This window comes from Cornus florida, unplaced genomic scaffold (genome assembly GCF_030987335.1).
Source record: "Cornus florida cultivar Cherokee Brave unplaced genomic scaffold, ASM3098733v1 CherokeeBrave_3.0.0_Hap2_Chr06, whole genome shotgun sequence".
NCBI classification, from domain to species: domain Eukaryota; kingdom Viridiplantae; phylum Streptophyta; class Magnoliopsida; order Cornales; family Cornaceae; genus Cornus; species Cornus florida.
In genome coordinates, this window is record NW_026775576.1 from 15,211,408 (window position 1) to 15,232,925 (window position 21,518).

The window sequence follows — 21,518 nt, forward strand, 5'->3', positions numbered from 1 at the left end:
AAGAGATCAATTAGGGGGTTTCATGATTAGGGCGGATGAGAGGAGAGTGCGAAGTTTGATGAAAGCTTCCATGCAAGCGTCATCAAAATTGAACGGAACATCTTTGGCCAAGAGATTACACAAGGGCCGTGAGATTTTGCTAAAATCTTTGATGAAGCGACGATAGAATCCGGCATGGCCAAGAAAAGAACGGATTTGACGGACGGAATTCGGAGGAGGAAGATTGGAGATTAACTCAACTTTTGCCTTATCTACCTCGATTCCCCGCTTAGAAACAATGCCTTCTTGGACCATGAAGTGGCTTTTCTCCCAACTTAGAATGAGATTCGTCTCTTTGCATCTTTGGAGCACAAGAGATAAATTTTTGAGACACAAGTCAAAGGAGGAGCCAAATACGGAAAAATCGTCCATGAAAACTTCCAAGAACTTTTCAACCATATCGGAGAATATGGACATCATGCACCTTTGGAACGTTGCCGGTGCATTGCATAGACCAAAAGGCATGCGTCGATAGGCAAAAGTACCAAAGGGACATGTGAATGTTGTTTTCTCTTGATCTTGGGGGGCGATTGCCACTTGGTTATAGCCGGAATAACCATCAAGAAAATAATAGAAGCTTTGGCCGGCCAACCTTTCTAGGATTTGATCAATAAATGGGAGTGGGAAATAATCCTTCCTAGTTGATGAATTGAGTTTCCGATAGTCAATGCACACACGCCACCCGGTGGTGGTTCGTTGTGGCACGAGCTCACCCGCTGAATTTTCAACAACGGTGAGACCGGATTTCTTGGGGACAACTTGTGTGGGGCTCACCCACTTGCTATCAGAGATAGGATAGATGATTCCCGCATCTAGCAATTTGATCACCTCTTTCATGACCACTTCCTTCATATTTGGATTTAACCGGCGCTGGACCTCTCTAGTAGGCTTTGCGTCATCCTCTATATGAATGCGATGCATACAAATGGAGGGGTCAATTCCTTCAAATCTGCCACTGTCCAACCAATAGCTTCTTTATGCTCTTGGAGCACCGCTAAAAGGTTGGTCTCTTGGTCTTTTTGAAGGTCCGAGTCAATAATGACCGGAAGGGTTTGCTTTAGACCAAGGAACACATACTTGAGATGGGCCGGGAGTGGCTTAAGCTCAAGTTATGGCGGAGATAACAATGATGGGACCGGAGGAGTGGTGGAAAGTTGGGGAAGTGATTCTTTTGGAATTTTCCAAGGAGGTACATCCATGATAGCATTAATATCAAGCAAGGAATTGACTTCTTGAATGGTTTGATCAACATCAAAGTTTGAGAAGTCAAAATGGGACATGCAAGTTTCAAGAGGATCTTTGCTTAGAATGAAGGGGAGAGATTCTTCGACCACTTCATCAATGACATCCACAAGAAAACAATCATCCTCATTGGAGGGATGTCGAGTTGCATGAAAGATGTGGAGTTTAACTTGCATGTTTCCAAAAACAATGTCCATCACCCCGGTTCGGCAATTAATTGATGCATTAGCCGTGGCTAAAAATGGCCTACCAAGGATCACGGGAATGTGCTTTTTTGGGTCATGGACTAGTTCCGTATCAAGAACCACAAAATCTACCGGGAAGTAGAATTTATCCACTTTGATGATAACGTCCTCGAGAATACCTTGTGGATGCTTGACCGATCTATCGGCAAGTTGCAAAACCACGGAAGTCGGCTTAAGATCTCCCAAACCAAGTTGTTGGTAGATTGAATATGGAATTAAATTCACACTAGCTCCTAAGTCAAGGAGGGCCCTCTCGATTTTGCTGTCACCAATGACGCAAGAGATTGTGGGGGCACCCGGATCCTTATACTTCGGAGGAGTGCTGTACTGAATGATAGCACTAACATTTTCACTCAACCTCACTTTTTTTGGCAAATGATTTTTAGAAGTGCGCTTTTGAGTGCACAAATCTTTAAGAAATTTTGCATAGGGAGGGATTTGCTCGATAGCATCCAAGAGGGGCAAGTTAATCTTCACTTGCTTGAAAACTTCCCACATATCTTGAATTTTACAATTCTTGTTCCCAAAATATGTCGACTCTTGAAGACGTTGAGGAAACGGAGCTCTTGGCTCATAAGTAGTTTTCACATTTAGGGTGACATGTGTGGGATTTCCGTGAATGGTATTTGGACAAGACTTTGGATTTGAAGAGCTTGGATTTGGATTTTTCAAAAGAGGGTTTTTCTCACTTGTGTCTCCATCAACCTTGTTGTCAACCACTCTACCACTCCGAAGGGTGGTGATAGCTTGAACTTGTTCATGAGTCAGCCCACTCGGAGGAGGGGTGTCATCAATTACGTGCATTCCTCTAGGATTTTCAAAAGGTTGAGAGGGAAGCTTGCCCTTGTCCTTTTGAAGCAATTGATTCACCGAGTTAGCTATTTGGCCTACTTGAGTTTCGAGATTAGCTATGGATTGAGTATGAGAGCGAACCATTTGGAGAGTAGGCTGCAAGGATGTCAAGAGTTACTTGTTGGCATCCATTATTTGCTTATTTAATGATTCCATCATTTGCTTGTTTGCAGCTACTATCTCATCAGTTGGACACACAGGAGGTTGATTGAAGACATTTGGATTGTAAGGAGGACGGTAGCTTGAAGAGGCTTGGAAAGGTCTACCTTGATATTGAGAAGAGGGCTGATTTTGCCGCCCTTGGTTTTGGAATTGGGAATTTTATGGGGCTTGTTGCTGCCACGAGAAATTCGGATGATCTTGCCAACCCGGATTGTAGGTGTTGGAATATGGATTGTTCCCGGGCCGCGAGAACATGGCATTAGCTTGCTCTTGGTTGGGATTGGGAAATTGCTCCGGTGTGGGGCAATCTTCCGAGAGATGGAATGGACTAGTACATGAAGCACAAACTGAACTTGCCGAATTTTGAGACAATGAAGGAGGAAGATGTGGTGCCATCAATTGGTAGAATTTATGAGCGATGGCATCCACTTGAGATGATTCCTCCCTTATTGATTTTGGTTGACAAGGGTTGGTGTTCTTTGCAATGGTTGCGGTCGGAGCCCTACGAGAATTATGTTGAAGTGAATTTTTGCTTAAATTCTCAAGTAGAGTCCAAGCCTCATCCGCATTCTTGGACATGAACATCCCACCACAAGAAGAATCAACCACGAATCTATGGGTTTCGGTCAAGCCGGCATAGAAAGCTTGCACTAATTGCCATTTTGGGATCAAATGATGAGGACATTTTCCAAGAAGATCTTGTAGCCTTTCCCAAGTCTCATGGAGTTGTTCTCCATCAACTTGAGAAAAACTTAGAATGGAACGCCTCATTTGGTTGGTTTTACTCACCAGATAATACTTCTTAAGGAATTCTTGTTGCAATTGACCCCAAGAAGTAATGGAATTGGGAGCGAGGGAGTTCAACCAATATTTTGCCCTATCCTTTAGGGAGAATGGGAAAAGATGGAGATGAAGTGCATTGTCCGGAAAACCTCTCAACCGGATGGTCGAACAGATTTCAAGGAACTCATCAAGATGCTTATATGGATCTTCATTATCAAAGCCATGAAATGATGGAAGCATTTGGATGGTGCTTGATTTGATCTCATATTGAGCTGCATCTATGTTTGGCATTACTATGCAAGAAGGAGAAGCATAGGTAGTAGGAATGAAATGATCTCTAAGAGTCATTGGTTCTACATTAGGAATTTCAGCCCTTTCATTCCCCGGATTTCCTACGTTATCCCCCATTGTATTGAATTCAGTTTCAAGATCCCTTGTAAGAGTGGGTTCCCTAAGGTTCCGTCTAAGAGTTCTTTCAAGTGAATTTATATCAATAGGTGAGTCAAGTGTGGGTAGAGAGAGTGACCTACGGCCAAACATCAACAACAAAGCATATATTCAACAACACAATTCATCATCAATACTCCACATACGATGTTCCCTTTCTCCTCAATTATCAAGACAGAAAATAAATGGCCACGACAAGGACCGATGCTTGTACACGAAATTAAACAAGATAATAGCCTCTACAAGGGCTTCACAACTAAATTAACTACTTCTAAAATTAACACATGTACTGTATCCACAATTCGAAACTAGAAGTCACGAGACTTACCTGGGGTCTTCTAGACTTACAATTTGCTAGCAATTCCACGGCGACCTTCGAGTCCCTAGAATCTTACAACACGAAGATGATCAAAACACACAAGGAATATTCACAAGACACAATATTAACAATCAAACTAAAATTAACCCTAAACTTTGGTTGTTAAACCGTATGCAAATCCCCGGCAACGGCGCCAAAAATTGATCGGTTGGTCAATCATACATCAACCTTCGCAATAGCACGAATCATTGTAAAATAGGGCTATTGGTCGGGTAAGTCGAACCACTGGGACTGCGCTAGTCTAAGGCAACCTAAATGTCTAGAATCGTTCTTAGAATGATGAAGGGGAAATAAGGAGTTGTTTGTTTGTCACTAAATTGAATATGTGAAGTGCATGAAATAGAAACTTGCAATAATTGAAGCGAGATAAGATACGAGTAAGAAAAACTAAGGAAGTGAATCCGTCTCCATCCCTATACACATGCTAGGCTAAATTTAAATTCGGGAAATCAACATAAACGATGGTCATGATACATAATAACCCTTGGTTGCTATAATATCCTCAAGAGGTTCATTGAATCAAAAACAAGAATAATCCATCAAAGAAATACATGCTTAACTTACCTAAACTAGGGTGTAGTCTTCAACATGCTCCCTAAGCCAAAGATTATCAAGCCCTTAATTGAATGATAAAAGCACATAAAGTTAGGAATCAAGAATAGACCATGAAAGGGGGAACCTAAGCAATGGACTATCAAAGTTCTCCAACTTCATGCCATTAAAACTATTCCATGATCTCACTACCATTGTCACCATGAGAGTGCAAGCACTATGATTAAAAGAATAAACCATCTAAGATAGATAATTAATTCAACAATAATCATTAAAATACATGAAGATCCATTACAAGAAGCAAAATGCTCTAGACCATGAAAAGACCATAGGTTATACATTGAAATCCCAAAATAAAATCTACACTAGAACATGCTTACAAGGGAGGGACTTCATTACCTCCCTAGAAGAAGAGTTAGTTACCCATTGGAGCCTTAGAATGAAGAAGAAGCTTGAAGACCTCCTCCATTTTCGTGCTCCCTTCTTCAAGCTTGAAGAACTCTCTTTCTTGCTCTCTTCTCTCTCCTCTAATCTTGTAGAATTCAAGGATAGGATGCATGTGGCCCTTAGTTGCCTTATATCTATCAACTAAGCTCTCTCTCTCCTCCAAAGATATTCCCAACCACTCCATAAAGAAGGAGGGTGGAAATGTGGAAACAATGCACAAGTGGGCTGAAGAGGGGTTCATTTCCGAGCTGCAATTTGGCTGATTTTCGAGCACTCGAAGAGTGGTCTCGAGCACTCTAAATTAGTGCAATGTGCAACATGCTCTTCTTGCTCAACACTGACCTACTTTGGTAAAACTGCTATAACTTTGTGCCCCGAACTCCGAATGATGATCTATTTGAAGATTTGGAGAGCTGATTCAGTGCTTCAAAAACTTCATGTTTTGATGAAGACCCAATTCTCAAGTCTGGTTGGTCGAAAATGGGGAGAAAGGCAGTACTTCAGTGCTGCCAGGCAGTTCTGCGCACCTCTGTTAAGAAGATCATAACTCTCTGTCCCGAACTCCGAATGACGAACCGCTTGAAGATTTGGAAAGCTAATTCAGAGCCCTAAATCTTTCATGTTATGATGGAAGTCCAGTTCTTGAGTTTGCTAGGTCGAAAATGGCGACAAAAGTCAGGTTCTACCGCTGCCAGAAATTCAGAATTGGCACCCTTTTTGTTCATAATTCCACAAGGCATCATTTTTGCTTCCTTTTTGCACTTTAACCTGAAAATACACAAAAACATGCAAATGGAGTTAATCTACATAAAATAATCAATTAATGGATTTTGTTAATGTAATTTAGGGCGCCTGAATATACAGTATTCAGCGCTTATCAGCTTGCCGCCGGTGAATCTCCGTTCGCCGGAAAATTGCCGAAAAATAATAATAAATTCCGAAAAAATTAAATAAAGCTCAAAAAATTCCAAAAAATTTCAGAAAATTCCTGACGCCTAATTTAACCCTCTTGGACCTTCTTGAAACTTCATAACATCCTTTGATGAAAATTACATGACTTTAAAAATATTTCCAATTTGAAATACAATGAAAAAAATTAAATTACATTATTGAACTTTCAAACGGCTAAATTAAAGCCTTAATTACATTCATCCAAAGAGAAAATTACATTCAATAAACTTATAAGCTTCATCCATGGCTCAAACTCACATCATCATCCATTCACAATTATACATACATCATCATGTATCAATATATTAAATCATACATCAATATATATATATATATATATATATATATATATATATATATAATTTGGATCCATGATGATGATTTTGATAAAAACATGATCTCTAGTAATGAATCAAACCATGCTCTAATACCACTGTTGGGAAACATGCAATATTTAAAAACTTTTTAAGGGATTTAAATTCATAAATCTTGATTGATCACATAAAGACAAGTTTTATGCAAAAATAAACATGATGTATAATTCAATTAAAAGATTGAATACTTACATCAAGGTTTGAGTAAACCTTAGATCTCTCCTCTAAAGTGAATGTTCTCACTTATTGTAGATCCCTTTTGCTAGACACATTTTCCATAGATCTCCATCTTCTTGGTAATGGTCTTGCCTTTAGGAATCACTCATAAGCCTCCATGAATGACCTTGGAAAATTAGGCTTATGGGAGCCTCCATTAGATGAGAACACTAACCCTAATTTTCTATAGAAAGAAAATTTATTCCTTTTTCCTTCTTCTAAAAATCACACCAAAAAATATACATAGACCATGTATATTTATAGGTAACAAAAAGATAAAGAAAAGGAAATAACAAATCCTTCTCAATCTCTAATTCACATGTCTCAAATCTAATATGATTCCAATATCAAGTTGGGTTATGAGTGAGAATCCATTGGGCCTATTTTTTTATTGGCTATAATGAATTAATAATTGGCCCAGTCCATGGACCCAATTCAATTAATTCATAAATTAATTTCTACTCCACTAAAAGAAATTAATTGAACTCCAATTAAATAATAAATAACCACCAAGTCAATATTGCACTTTGACCCCTCTATGCATAATTAGTTATCGGATAAATAAAGCCATCAATCCGACTACTTAATTAATATATTTATTTTGGTACCATTGATTATTTCTGACTCGATCACAATAAAATATTTGCTTGACAAAAATAATAATTTAAATAAATAAATATATAATAAAACATTTTGTCTAAAAAAATACGAAGGCCTTCGAATTTACTTTGTGATCAACCATAATCAATACAAAATAAATACAAGTAACAATGATGCAAATATTGAAAATATAACCCTCTAACTATTAATTACATAACTACCCAAAGTGTTGGTCTAAGGATCCCGAAGAATCCGCCGAACAAATTAAAGTAATTATTAATTAATAAAAGATTTTATAATTTTCTCATACTTAAGAGTCAAATGCTATGACGGTGATATGGAGTAATTGCATATGACGGCTCTCTAATATATCTCAACCTAACGCGGATCCAGTTCAAGTCTTAATCAATTATGAGTCTATCCATAATTACCGACCATGAACCATTTATGATTATTATTTATATTCATGTATTGATCGCCATCACATACATATATAAGTATCTCTTGTAATCAAGTGGACATTATCAATTCTATAATGAATCGAAACATAATACATTGAATTCACTAATTGTATAAAACATAAATATTTCAAAAACGTCAAGAACTTATGTCACTTTAATCCAAATAAAAATTTGCTATGCCAAGACATATAAATCCCAACACCATCATCACAGAAGGTCAAACGAGAGGGGGAGGTATTGGAAGGACTTGCAGTATCATCCAATCTGGACGAGCATACTTAGGATTTAAGCCCAACAAAAAAACCGTCTTCATCACTTATCCGCCTCAGGAAATTTAGAACCTGGGAATCATCACATGCCATTAATTTTAAGCAGATACACACGTGCCCACACACAAACACGTATATATACGTATAAAAGTAAAAGCATTTCAGTAAAGGGTTACCCTTTCGGCTGAGAGCTGTTGTTTCCTTCCGACAGGTTCAGGAAGCTGCTCTGGGTCATCGCTTTTCTTCTTCTGAATCTTGTACTCAGCAATAATTTTCATACCTTCAATACTGAGCTCTGGCTGCTGAGCACCGCAACCCCCTCTACTCTTTTTAACTGGTTCATTAGAATCTTGACCTTGGCCATCAATTTCATCACCACCTTCACATTTGGTTTTGCTCTTGCAGGCATCCAAAATCTTTTTAAGCCTATTTTTCGGATTTTTGATTTTCTGAGCTTGCTTAAATTTGTGATCCTCCTTGAGAAGTACAAACTGAATAAGAATTGCAATCTCCAACAGTATATGCTCAGAAATTTAGGGAAAAGAACAAGGGAAACAATCAAAGAACGGTCAAATCATATATCATATAGGTAGAAAATATGAAAACAAAGGAATTGATAGAATAAGTACGAAAAAGAATTAGTTAACAGGATCGAAAGTGACATAAAAAGCTCCAATTTGAAAAGGAAAAGAAATTGGAAGTTCAAGGAAGAACTAGATCCAAAACTGGGCTAAATTAGAATAAAGGAAAATTTAACACAGTAATTAAAGACAGCAGGAGCACTAAGGCACCAAGGGTTCCCTGGAGAATAAAGTGTTCAATAAAGCTAAAAATTAAGCGTTGGAAATTTTAAGTTATACAGTTTTAATTACTACTTGTAATTTTTTTTTATAAGCAAAGTATTATAAATAAGTGTTATTTGTTAATTAAAAACCTCCATCATAGTTGTTTAAATTGCAAGTGTTTAGTATTAAGGGACAAGTGAAATCTCTCACTTAAAAATTTAATCCTACCTAATGGAACTCAATCTTGTCACACACATTTAATCAGATAATTATTTGATAATGAAGTATTGATTGAGTTATCAACCCCTACACAAGCATAAGGCGCAATGTAAGCCCAGATCTTAATCGAAGTAATGCAAATGTGCGATAAAAAAATTAGATATAGGTACAGAAAAAAAAAAAAAAAAAAATCTAGTCAAGATCAAAATAAAGGAATTTTTCAATATTTTAATTCAATGAATAAGTTGAAACAATATATATATATATATATATATATATATATATATATATATATATATATTACTTGTACATCAATTCAGTAAAATCAATGTAAAATCGGCACAACTCAATTTATGCAAAGCAACTCATCAAACTTTCTTCAAAAATGGAATTTTCAACCTATCAACCAAGAGGATCATGTAAATCAACATGCATAAATTCTTTCAATATGCATATGCATTAACTAAATCAAATGCCATTGCAAACGTGAAACAATAATAAATAATTATAAAAAAATAAAAAAACAAAAAAACACTACAGTAATCAGTAATAGACTTTAACATATATTTTATCATCAAAAGTAGGGGAAAGTCTGAAAAACACCCCTGTGGTTTTAAATTTGTGCGACTTACTTCCCTTTAGTTAGATTTATTTATATAAATCCATACTAGATATAAAAATGTGCAATTAAGCCACTCCGGTGACTATTCCGGTGAGAATTGGACGCCAGTTAGTTATGTGCATGGCACATGACCATTTTAAACCCTTTATTCCGGAATTGCATGCACATGACCATTTTAAACCCTTTATTCCGGAATTGCCCTTTTAATATTCTTTTACTATCCCTCACCATATATATATATATATATATATTTGTATATAGTATATATGGATTTTGAACTTCTGATTCTTGTAGATTTTGTAGTTTGTAGTTTGCAGTTACAGAGAGAGAGAGAGAGGGTAAGTTCAAAGTTGAGAACGAGAATAGAGATGGAAGCGATTGGGGAGGCTGAAATGATTTGCCCTAAAACAAATTATATAAAAAAGATCATAAAAAATTTCACCAAATAGGATTTAGTTTGCAAAACAAGAATTATAGACCTTGATTAGTTGATTTAGAAAAAAAAAAAAAAAATTAAAACAAAACCCATACATACAAGTTAGCAGTTGCAGAGAGAGGGGGGCAAGCTTGAGAGTTGAGAGACAGCGGCTGAAGATTGCGAACGGCGAACCTGAACTGGAACAGCGGGCGATGGACACTGAAAGATATGGGTTTTGGGATCAGTTTTTGGAAGGATCTCTAGTGTGGGGAACTCCCTCTTGCTCTCGCTTTCCCACGGCTCTATAGGATTGCTTCTCACCGACAGGCCATAGTTGTTGACTGTTATCATCTTGATAATGGGAAATTGACTAAGGATGTTCAGTTCAGGAGGCATTTTCAAGATTGGGAGATCGAAGATGTTTCTCGTTTTCTGGAGCTTTTGTATAACCAGGTGATTTCTTTTGGGGAGCCGGATTGGTGGTTCTAGGTTCCTAACTCACAAGGCCGTTTTGAGGTTAGGTCCTTTTTCAGATGCCTTTCGTTTGGTCACGGAGAACCCTTCCCTTGGAAGTCTTTTTGGCGTTCCAAGGCTCTCCGCAAGGTCCCCTTTTTTCTTGGACCTCCGTCTTGGATAAGATTTTAACCCAGGATAATTTGAGGAGGAGGAATCAGGTGGTGGTCAATCATTGTTATATGTGCTTGTGTAATGAGGAGTTAGTTGATCACTTCCTTTTACATTGCAGCATGGCCAGAGATTGTTGGGACTTGATGCTTCGATTATTTGGGGTCCATTGGGCCATGCCTCATTCCTCTAGAGGGTTGATTGAGGCTTGGAGAGGCGTCTCTGTTGGGGCTGGCATTCAGGATGCTTGGAGGGCTACGCCGCTTTGTATTTGGTGGTGTATTTGGCTCTAGAGAAATAGGAGATATTTTGATGGAAAAAAGAAGCCTGTTTCAATGCTTAAGTTCTCTGTTATTTCTACTCTTTTTTGTTAGGTTTTAGGGAGAGATTATAGATCTATGGAGGAAATTATTATTTTCTTGGCCTCTCTGAAGGTCTAAGGCACCCTTTGGCCCTTTTGTTTCTTTGGGCTCCACTCCCCTTTTGAGCGTTTTTAATAAAATCTTACTTATCATAAAAAAAAAAAAAGATATGGGTTTTGATTTTTTGAACAATCTGAAATGGAAATTGAAAGATATGGGTTTTGATTTTTGGAATAATCTGAAATGGAAACTTAAAGACATTGGTTTTGATTTTTGGAACAATCTGAAATGGAAACTGAAAGATATGGGTTTTGATTTTTTGAACAATCTAAAATGGAAACTGAAAGATATGGGTTTTAATTTTTTGAACAATCTGAAATGATATGCCGACATGGGTTTTGATAGGTAATAGGTTTTGAACTTTTTTTTCCTAGTTGGTTTTGAACTTTTGATTCTTGCAGACAGGCAGATAGATATATGGGTTTTAAACTTCTGATTCTTGTATGGTTTTGTAGTTTGCAGTTGCAGACAGAAAGAGAGAGGGCAAGATCAGAGTCGAGAACGAGAATAGAGATGGAGTATTGATAGAGGGCTATTTTAGTCTTTTCCCATTTTTTTGTTATTTTATTATTATTTTTAAATCATAGATAAAGGGCTATTTTAGTTTTTTTGTAGCTCCGGTACCGGTCAATAGAGGTCAATGCCCAAAAGGCACTAATCTGCACCATTTTTAAAGTATAAGAGAGGTGAACAAACAATGGGGGTTATACGCACTATATCGATATCATAGGGGTGCAAAGCGCACGCGAGCCTCAAAAGTATTCGGAATGAAGCACTAGACGAAATTAAAGTGAGTAGTCACATATAAAAAATTTCTACCATAAGAATAATTGTCAAGGGTATCATGTCTCTTCTTGACATTGATCCTATCTTTTGACATCGCTTACACTCCTTGCAAAAATTGTAGGCATCTCTAGGGATGGTGGGCCAAAATAGCCCACTTTGAAGAACCTTCAAGGCGGTCTTCTTTGCACTAAAATGACCACCACATGCAAGGGTATGGCAAAACACGAGGACACTTGGCACCTCATTCTTCGGAATGCATCTTCTCATAATTTGATCTAGGCAATATCAAAATAAGATGGGATCTTCCCAATAGTATTTTTGGATGTTGGCAAAGAAACAGTTCTTTTCTTGCCTTGACTAATTAGTTGGAAGCTTGTCAATTGCTAGAAAATTCACAATGTCGGCAAACCAAGTCATTTTTCCACTGAAAATTTGGAAGAGTTATTCATCCGGGAATGAATCATGAATTGGTGGGCTTAGAGAAGATTCTACCATCAATCTTGAAAGATGATCGACAACCACATTTTCAGTGCCTTTCTTATCCTTGATTTCGAAATTAAATTCTTGAAGAAGGAAAATCTATCTTATTAGACGAGGTTTAGTTTTTTTCTTAGTCAAAAGATGTCTCAAAGCAACATGATTAGAATAAATAATGGCTTTTGACCCTAAGAGGTTGGATCGAAATTTATCAAGAGCATACATTACGGCAAGTAATTCTTTCTCGGTAGTGGAGTAATTCAATTAAGCTCCCGAGAAAGTCTTGCTTGCATAGTATATGGCACATGGAAGTTTACCTACCTTTTGTCCTAAAATTGCTCCTATTGTGTAGTCAAAAGCATCACACATAATTTTAATTTGTAATGACCAATTGGGAGGTTGCATGATGGGAGCAGATGACAATAAACTATAGAGTGTATGAAAAACATTTAGGCATGCTTGATCAAAGACAAATGGGGCTTCCTTGGCAAGAAGATTGCACAAGGGTCTAGCAATTTTGCTAAAGTCTTTGATGAAGCAGCGATAGAAGCCGGCATGACCTAGAAATGAGCGAATTTCTCTCACCGTAGAAGGTGGAGGCAACTCAGAAATAAGCTTAACCTTTACTTTATCAACTTTAATACCCCTATTCGAGATGACATGTCCCAAAACAATCCCCTCTTGAACTAAGAAATGACTCTTTTTCTAACTAAGAACAAGATTTGTTTTGTGACATCTTTTAAGCACCAAAGACAGATTTTTAAGGCATGCATCAAAAGAAGACCCAAAGACTGAAAAATCATCCATGAAAACTTCCAGATACTCTTCCACCATGTCCGAGAAAATTGACATCATACACCGTTAGAATGTGGTAGGGGCATTACACAAACCAAAGGACATCTGTTTATAAGCAAATGTGCCAAAAGGACAACTAAATGTAGTTTTCTCTTGGTCTAAAGGGTCAAGGGTTACTTGATTGTAACCCGAATAGCCATCAAGAAAGCTGTAATATTGCTGCCCGGCCAATCTCTCTATAATTTGATCGATGAATGGCAAAGGAAAGTGATCTTTTCTAGTGGCAGCATTTAATTTTCGGTAATCAATGCATACACGCCATGAATTGGCGGTATGTTTAGAAATTGCCTCACCTTTTGAATTTTTGACTACCGTAATTCTCGATTTCTTAGGAACTACTTGAGTTGGACTCACCCATTTGCTATCAGAGATTGGATATATTATACCAGCATCTAAAAGCTTAACAACTTCCTTCTTAACCACCTCTTTCATGTTCGGATTCAATCTCCTTTGGGCATCTCTAAATAGTTTCTCATCCTCTTCCATAAGAATGCGATGCATGCAAATAGAAGGGTCAATTCCATTTAGATCCACCACACACCATCCAATAGCTTCCTTATTTTCTTTAAGCACATTTAAAAGATCATTCTTTTGGTCCTCTTCAAGACTTGAAGAAATGATGACCGGAAGAGTCTCTTTTGGGCCCAAGAAGGTATACTTAGGATTGGAAGGAAGAGTTTTAAGCTCAAGAGTGGGTGGGGAGATTAAAGATGGAACCGGTAGAGTGCTAGAAAGTGGAGGAAGAGGTTATTTTGGAGCTTTCCAAGGTAAAAAATCTAAACTTGCAATGGATTCCATTAAATTACTTACTTCACTCATTGATCCCTCAATATCGAACCCACAATTCCCATATATTTCAAAGGGATAAGATGCAAGAGAATCCTCGGAAAGGAGAGATGGAAAATTATCTTCGATTGGTTTTTTCATAATCATGGAAAGAATGGATTCCTCAACAACTTCATCCTAGACATCTATGAGACAACACTCGTCTTCATCGATAGGATGTCGACTCGCATTGAAGACATTAAGCTTAACCATCATGCTATCAAAAGAAAGGTCTATAACCCTAGATCTACAATTAATGGTTGCATTTACAGTGGCAAGAAATGGCCTTCCTAAGATGATTGGAATGTGGTTGGTAGGATTGGCGACTGGTTCGGTATTAAGAACCACAAAATCAACCGGGAAATAAAACTTGTCAACTTTGATAAGTATGTCCTTAACCATGTCCCCTAGGTGTTTTGATGGATCTATCGGCTAATTAAAGTACCACTGAGGTTGGCTTCAAATCATTCAACCCTAGTTGGACATATACGGAGTAGGGAATCAAATTAACACTCGCTCCTAAGTCAAGAAGAGCTCTATAAACATTATGATTTCCAATCACATATAAGATGATCGGAGCACCGAGATCTTTGAACTTAGGTGGAGTGTTATGTTGAATGATGAGCGCTGAAAAGTGCGCATTTAAACCCCTTAAGCTTAGGTATTCTAGAAGTTTTATCTATCTTATTTTCCCGCTTTAGATTAATTTTGCATTATTTCCATTTTCAGGTACTTATCCCCAAAATAAGCTAATCAGCTAAATAAGAGCATAATTGAAGCAATCTTGAGATGAATCAAAGAAAGGAGCAAAGTGGGAGCAAAAGGAAGCAAGTGGTGAAAATTCAATAAGTTCGATCGATCTCAGGAAATACTCGATCGATCGAAAGTTCATCGATCTACAAGATGGATCCAAGCTCTTTTGTCCTTATCCAAAGATCCCACAAAGTTTGATCGATCCAACAATTCTCAAATTGATTGAAAAGATTCCATTTTATCCTATTATACCACCCTACCTACCACCTTTGTCTCATTCCTATAAATATCTCAGATCTGTTTTTATCCAAAAAGGCGCCGCCATAGAGGATCGATCCAGCCAAAATTCGATAGATCTCAGCCAAGTTCGATCGATCAAACTTCCCCAAGTGCGAGAAAATTCAATTTCCAGCTCATTAAAATTTGTCTCATATCCAATCATTGGGAGGAATATTGGTGTACGAGCCCAGGTCATTGGGGTTGACATTTTAACCTACTTATATAAGGAATATGAGCCATTCTTGATATATATACATATAGACATATACTATAGACAATTGACATATTATATTCTTAGTGAGGAAGAAAAGAGGAGAGGAGGCTAGAGACACAAGCTTGGAGTTCTTCCATCAACCAAGAAGAGGAGCAATCTCTACCATGGAGTTAGCGCTTGAGGGCTGGAGGACACCATCCATGAGTGGCTAGACATCCTCTTGGGGCTAGAGTTAGCCCTAAGCATGCTTTCTACATCTTGTTTTATGTATTTTTGAGCGGATTTGTATTGTGATACATGTTTTGATATATTTATATACATAGATCTTGTTTATTCAATGATTTGTGTGGTTTAATGCTTCAAATTGATCATTTCATTCTACCCATATGTCTATGTATGCTAGAATAGATGTTCATGTGTTTGTCTCTAGATTTTGTGTTATTGATGCATGTCTATGTGTATTAATCCTATAGATCTAGAGATTGTCAAGACATAGTGCTTAATAGAATGCTCTTGTGGTTTATTTGATGGTTCATACTCATTTTTTGATGGATTGTGCCTCTCTCTTAGTTTAATTAGTTTAATTTCATGTCATTAGCTTAATTATAGTGTAGTTATAGTTTAGATGTTAAATAGGAGGACAATCCATGCTTGTTGTTTGATGTTCCATACTTATGAAAACAAGTAGCATATGTACTATGTTGCTTAGACAATATATATTTAATTAGTCATCCATTCTTATTGAAACAACCACACACACACACACACTATTGTTGCAATACATGTTTCCCCCCTCATTAATCATTCATTAAGGGTGTCGAAAAGCTATGCTTAGTGGTGATCTCTAAATCCCAAGATCTCTCTCTCTTATTTTCTCCCTATCGCATTTAATTGTTTACTTTAGTTTAAATTACATCTTAGTATAATTCAATCACCAACCAATCTTTTGATCACTAATCTTGATTCCACAACCTAATACAACCCACCAATCCCTTGGGACGATCCCTACTCACCCTAACTATATTTTTAGTGAAAGGTAGTAGTGGCAAATTATAAATGTAAAACTTGGCCACACTCATCTTAGTCCAACATCTCTTTCCACAAATTTGGGTGCACACGCGATGGTCCACACTATGTTTTTGGCGTCATTGCCGGGGATTAATTGAAGGCAACGTCGTATTTGTGGAATCAATTAGGAATTAGTACTCTTTTGATCGTGTCTTTACTTTACTTTCATTTTCATTTTGGTTACTTATTGTGTTGGTTTTTGTTTGACTAGGTGCATTGAGCTAGAAGGTAAGCAAAGGAGCATTTTAAGCAAGGAGCTAAGCAAAAGCAAGGAAAAAGCTAAAATCTAAAAATTTGCAAGGCTAAAATTGAAAATTGAATTGAAGTGCTAAAGGACCCTTTGTGAGCTCTTTCTTAACTTAATCTCTAGTTAAATCATCGGCCCGCGTGGAAGCTTGTTTTCCATTTCTTATATAAATCGTGAGCCCACGTGGAGGCAATTTTATTGTTCTTTGCATGTTGTTTAAGCATGGGAGTATGGGATCATTGTATATGGAGATTTATTGATTGATTTGTTGCGGGGGCGAAGTGTTTGCTTAGTTGATTTCATTGTCGTGTTTCTTGAATTTCATGCGGTCTTAACCAACCCCATCATAACCAATGGAAAATCTAGAGGGTCATCTTGGTTATTTAGACTAGAACTTCATGGAGCATCCTCCTTTCAACCAATTTCCTCCTGGAGTTCAAGCTCCAATTCCTCCAATGGTCCTTCGTGATCATTATAATCTTTATGAATACCATGCACCAACTTGCATCCTGCTTCCTAATTTTGAGGCCAATCAATATGAAATTAAGCCTGAGACCATTCAAATGTGTCCATTATTTTATGGCTTAGATGGTGAGGAACCATATAAACATCTTGATGAATTTCTTGAAATATGCTCCACCGTGAGGTATATGAATGTTCCGGAGGAAGTCCTTAGGTTACTTCTCTTCCATTTCACTCTTAAAAATAAGGCTAAGCATTGGTTCAACAACTTAGGGGCAAATTCAATAACTTCTTGGTTACAAATGCAAAATAAATTTTTAAAGAAATTTTACCCCGTGAGTTTGACCAATGTTATGCGAACTTCTATTCGTGAATTTTCTCAAAGGGATGGAGAACTTTTACATGAGGCTTGGGAAAGATTGAATGACTTGCAAAGAAAGTGCCCACATCATGGTATTCTAAAATGGCAAGTTGTCCAATATTTCTATAAAAGCCTATTCGACACTCACAAGGACTTAGTTGATACCTTATGTGGACGATCATATTTTGGGAAACATGAAGATGATGTTTGGCACCTTTTTGAGAAAATGAGTGAAAATTCATTGCATAAGTATCACACTTCTCAGTTGAGTCATGATTCTAATAACAAAATGAAAAATTTGAAAGTGTGTCAAATTAAAAGTCCAATGGAGATTGTTGCCAAGGTCAAAACTCTAACTCAAAAACTTGATCAATTTTCATTGAGTCAAAAGCCGGCAAAACAATCATCTCCTCTTCTTAATCATCATCTTCATCATTCTTATGAGCCATGCATGACTTGTTCAAGTGTATTGCATATTACTTCCAACTGTCCCCATGGACATGTATTTAATGAACACTATGAACAAGTCAATGCCACATTTGCTCACCTTCTTTCGAATGCTTGTGTTCCGGTGTGGAGTGAGCATTCAAATCCTATTCAAGACAAAAATTTTCAAAACCGGTATGTTCCTCCTCATCAAAGAAGTAGAGGCTTAAAGGGATTCATCTCACCTTCTTCTTTTCATCAAAGAATGAACCATTTCTCTCATTCTCAAGCTTATAATTCTCAAAGTAGCTCTAATCACCCTCATGCACTTTCTAGCAACCCCACATTTGAAGATAAGGTCTTAGTAGCTTTAGAAATGAACACCAATTTGTTGCATTCTCATTCTCAATCAATATCAAAGCTTGAGTCTCAAATCGGGATGATAGCTAATGCATTGAATGCGAGAGAAATTGGTAAATTGCTGAGCCAACCCGAAAGAAACCCAAAAGGTTAACATTTTGTGGAAGCAAACTCCAAATCGGGGTGTCTTTCCTAAGAGCAAATGGAAGCAATTACTACTTTGAGAAGTGGTAGACAAGTTGACAATAGGGTTGAACAACCAAGTGAAGATAGTGAACCCGTGCAATCAAAAGTTGACACCCATCCCATTTCCAATCCTATTCCTACTTCCTTAGATGAACATGGCCCTAGAGGGAATTCTCAACCTTCTTCATCATCCCCTCAAGTTGCAAGGTCTTATGAGTCAAAAGCTCCATTTCCTTATACTTTGAAAGAAATGCAAGAGGAAAAAATCCATGACATGATGGAAGTCTTCAAACAAGTTAACATAAATCTTCCTCTCTTGAATGCAATTAGGCAAATTCCGCCTTATGCAAAATTTTTAAAAGACCTTTGTACACAAAAGAGGAAGAGTAAAGGACAAGGCCCTAAAAAAGTGTTCCTAATAAAGCAATTGAGCTCCATCATTCAACATAACACTCCACCTAAGTTCAAAGATCCCGGTGCTCTGACCATCTCATGTGTAATTAGAATCCATGAAGTTCGTAGAGCTCTTCTTGACTTAGGAGCAAGTGTTAATTTGATTCCTTACTCTGTGTATGTCCAACTAGGTTTGAATGAATTGAAGCCAACCTCGGTGGTGCTTCAATTGGCTGATAGATCCGTTAAAACACCTAGGGGCATGATTGAGGACATACTTATCAAGGTTGACAAGTTTTACTTCCCAGTTGATTTCGTAGTTCTTGATACCGAACCAGTTGTAAATCCCACCAATCACATCCCCATCATCTTAGGAAGGCCATTTCTTGCTACCGCAAATGCTACCATTAATTGTAGATCCGATGTCATGGACCTTTCTTTTGGTAATATGATGGTTAAGCTTAATGTTTTTAATGCAAGTTGACATCCCATAGATGAAGACGAGTGTTGTCTCATAGATGTCTTGGATGAGGTTGTTGAAGAGTCTATTCCCATCATAGTCATGAAACAACCAACCGAGGATGATCTTTCATCTCTTCTTTCAGAGGATCCCCTTGCATCTTGTCTTCTTGAAATGTATGGTAATTGTGGGTTTGATAGTGAAGGGTCAATGAATGAAGTTAATAATTTAATGGAATCCGTTGCAAGTTTGGATTTTCCACCTTGGAAAGATCCGAAAGAACCTCTTTCTCCACTCTCTAGCACTCCACCGGTTCCATCTCTAGTCTATCCACCCACTCTTGAGCTCAAAACTCTCCCTCCCGATCTTAAGTATGCCTTTTTAGGTCCGAAAGAGACTTTTTCGGTCATCATTTCTTCAAATCTTGAAAAAGATCAAGAGAATTCTCTTTTGAATGTGCGTAAGGACAATAAGGAAGCCATTGGGTGGAGTGTGGCGGATCTAAAAAGAATCGATCCTTCCATTTGTATGCATCGCATTCTTATGGAAGAAGATGCAAAATCTTTTAGAGATGCCCAAAGGAGATTAAATCCAAACATGAAAGAAGTGGTTAAGAAAGAGGTAGTTAAGCTCTTAGATGCCGGTATCATTTATCTAATCTCTGATAGCAAATGGGTGAGTCCAACTCAAGTAGTTCCCAAGAAATCGAGAATTACGGTGGTTGAAAATGCAAAAGGTGAGGCAATTTCTAAGCGTACCGCCAATTCATGGCGAGTATGCATTGATTATCGAAAATTGAATGCTGCTACTAGGAAAGATCACTTCCCTTGCCATTTATTGATCAAATCCTAGAGAGATTGGCCGGGCAACAATTCTATTGCTTTCTTGATGGCTATTCGGGTTATAATCAAGTAGCCCTTGACCCCTTAGACCAAGAGAAAACCACATTTACTTGTCCTTTCGACACATTTGCTTATAGACGGATGCCATTTGGTTTGTGCAATGCCCTTGCCACATTTCAAAGGTGTATGATGTCAATTTTCTCGGACATGGTGGAAGAGTCTCTAGAGGTCTTTATGGACGATTTTTCTGTCTTTGGGTCTTCATTTGAAGCATGCCTCAAAAACTTGAATTTAGTGCTTAAAAGATGTCGTGAAACAAATCTTGTCCTTAGTTGGGAAAAGAGCCATTTTATGGTTCAAGAATGTATTATTTTGGGTCACATCATCTCAAAAAGGGGGATTGAGGTGGATAAAGCGAAAATTGAGCTCATTTCTGAATTACCTCCATCTTCTATGGTGAGAGAAGTTCGCTCCTTTCTAGGACATGCTGGTTTCTATCGCCGTTTCATCAAAGATTTTAGCAAAATTGCTAGACCCTTGTGCAATCTTCTCACCAAGGAAACTCCTTTTGTCTTTGATCAAGCATGCATTGACGCTTTCCATAAATTGCATAACATATTATCATCCGCTCCTATTATACAGCCTCCCAATTGGTCATTACCATTTGAAATAATGTGTGATGCTTCAGATTATGCCATGGGAGCAGTCTTGGGATAAAGAGTAGGAAAGCTTCCATATGTCAATACTATGCAATCAAAATTTTCTCGGGAGCTCAATTGAACTACTCCACTATCGAGAAAGAGTTACTTGCCGTAGTATATGCCCTTGATAAATTTTGGTCCTATCTCTTAGGGTCTAAGGTTTTTATCTATTCTGATCATGCTGCCTTGAGACATCTTTTAACAAAGAAAGAAACAAAACCTAGATTGATTAGATGGATTTTGCTTCTTCAGGAATTCAATTTTGAAATTAAGGACAAGAAAAGCACCGAAAATATGGTTGCGGATCATCTTTCAAGGTTATTGATAGAACCTTCCCCTAGCCCACCAATTTATGATTCTTTTTTGGATGAACAGCCCTTTCAAATTTCCAATGGACAAATGCCTTGGTTTGCCAACATTGTGAATTATTTGGCAATTGGCAAGTTTCTAACTTCTTGGTCAAAGAACGAGAAGAATTGTTTCTTTGCCAACATTCGGAATTATTCTTAGGAAGACCCTATCTTATACTGTTATTGTCCGGATCAAATTATGAGGAGATGCATTTTAGAGAGCAAAATTCTAAGTGCTCTTGTGTTTTGTCATACACTTGCATGTGGTGGGCATTTTAGTGCAAAGAAGACTGCCTTGAAGGTTCTTCAAAGTGGGCTCTTTTGGCCCACTATCCATAGAGATACTTACAACTTTTGCAAGTCG

The 21,518-nt window shown here is 37.6% G+C and overlaps 1 pseudogene; it reads right to left on the minus strand.

Annotated features, from left to right (window-relative positions):
• The window catches only part of LOC132313833 (DNA-directed RNA polymerase II subunit RPB1-like), a 79,293-nt pseudogene that overhangs the window by 44,505 nt on the left and 13,270 nt on the right, over positions 1-21,518 (minus strand).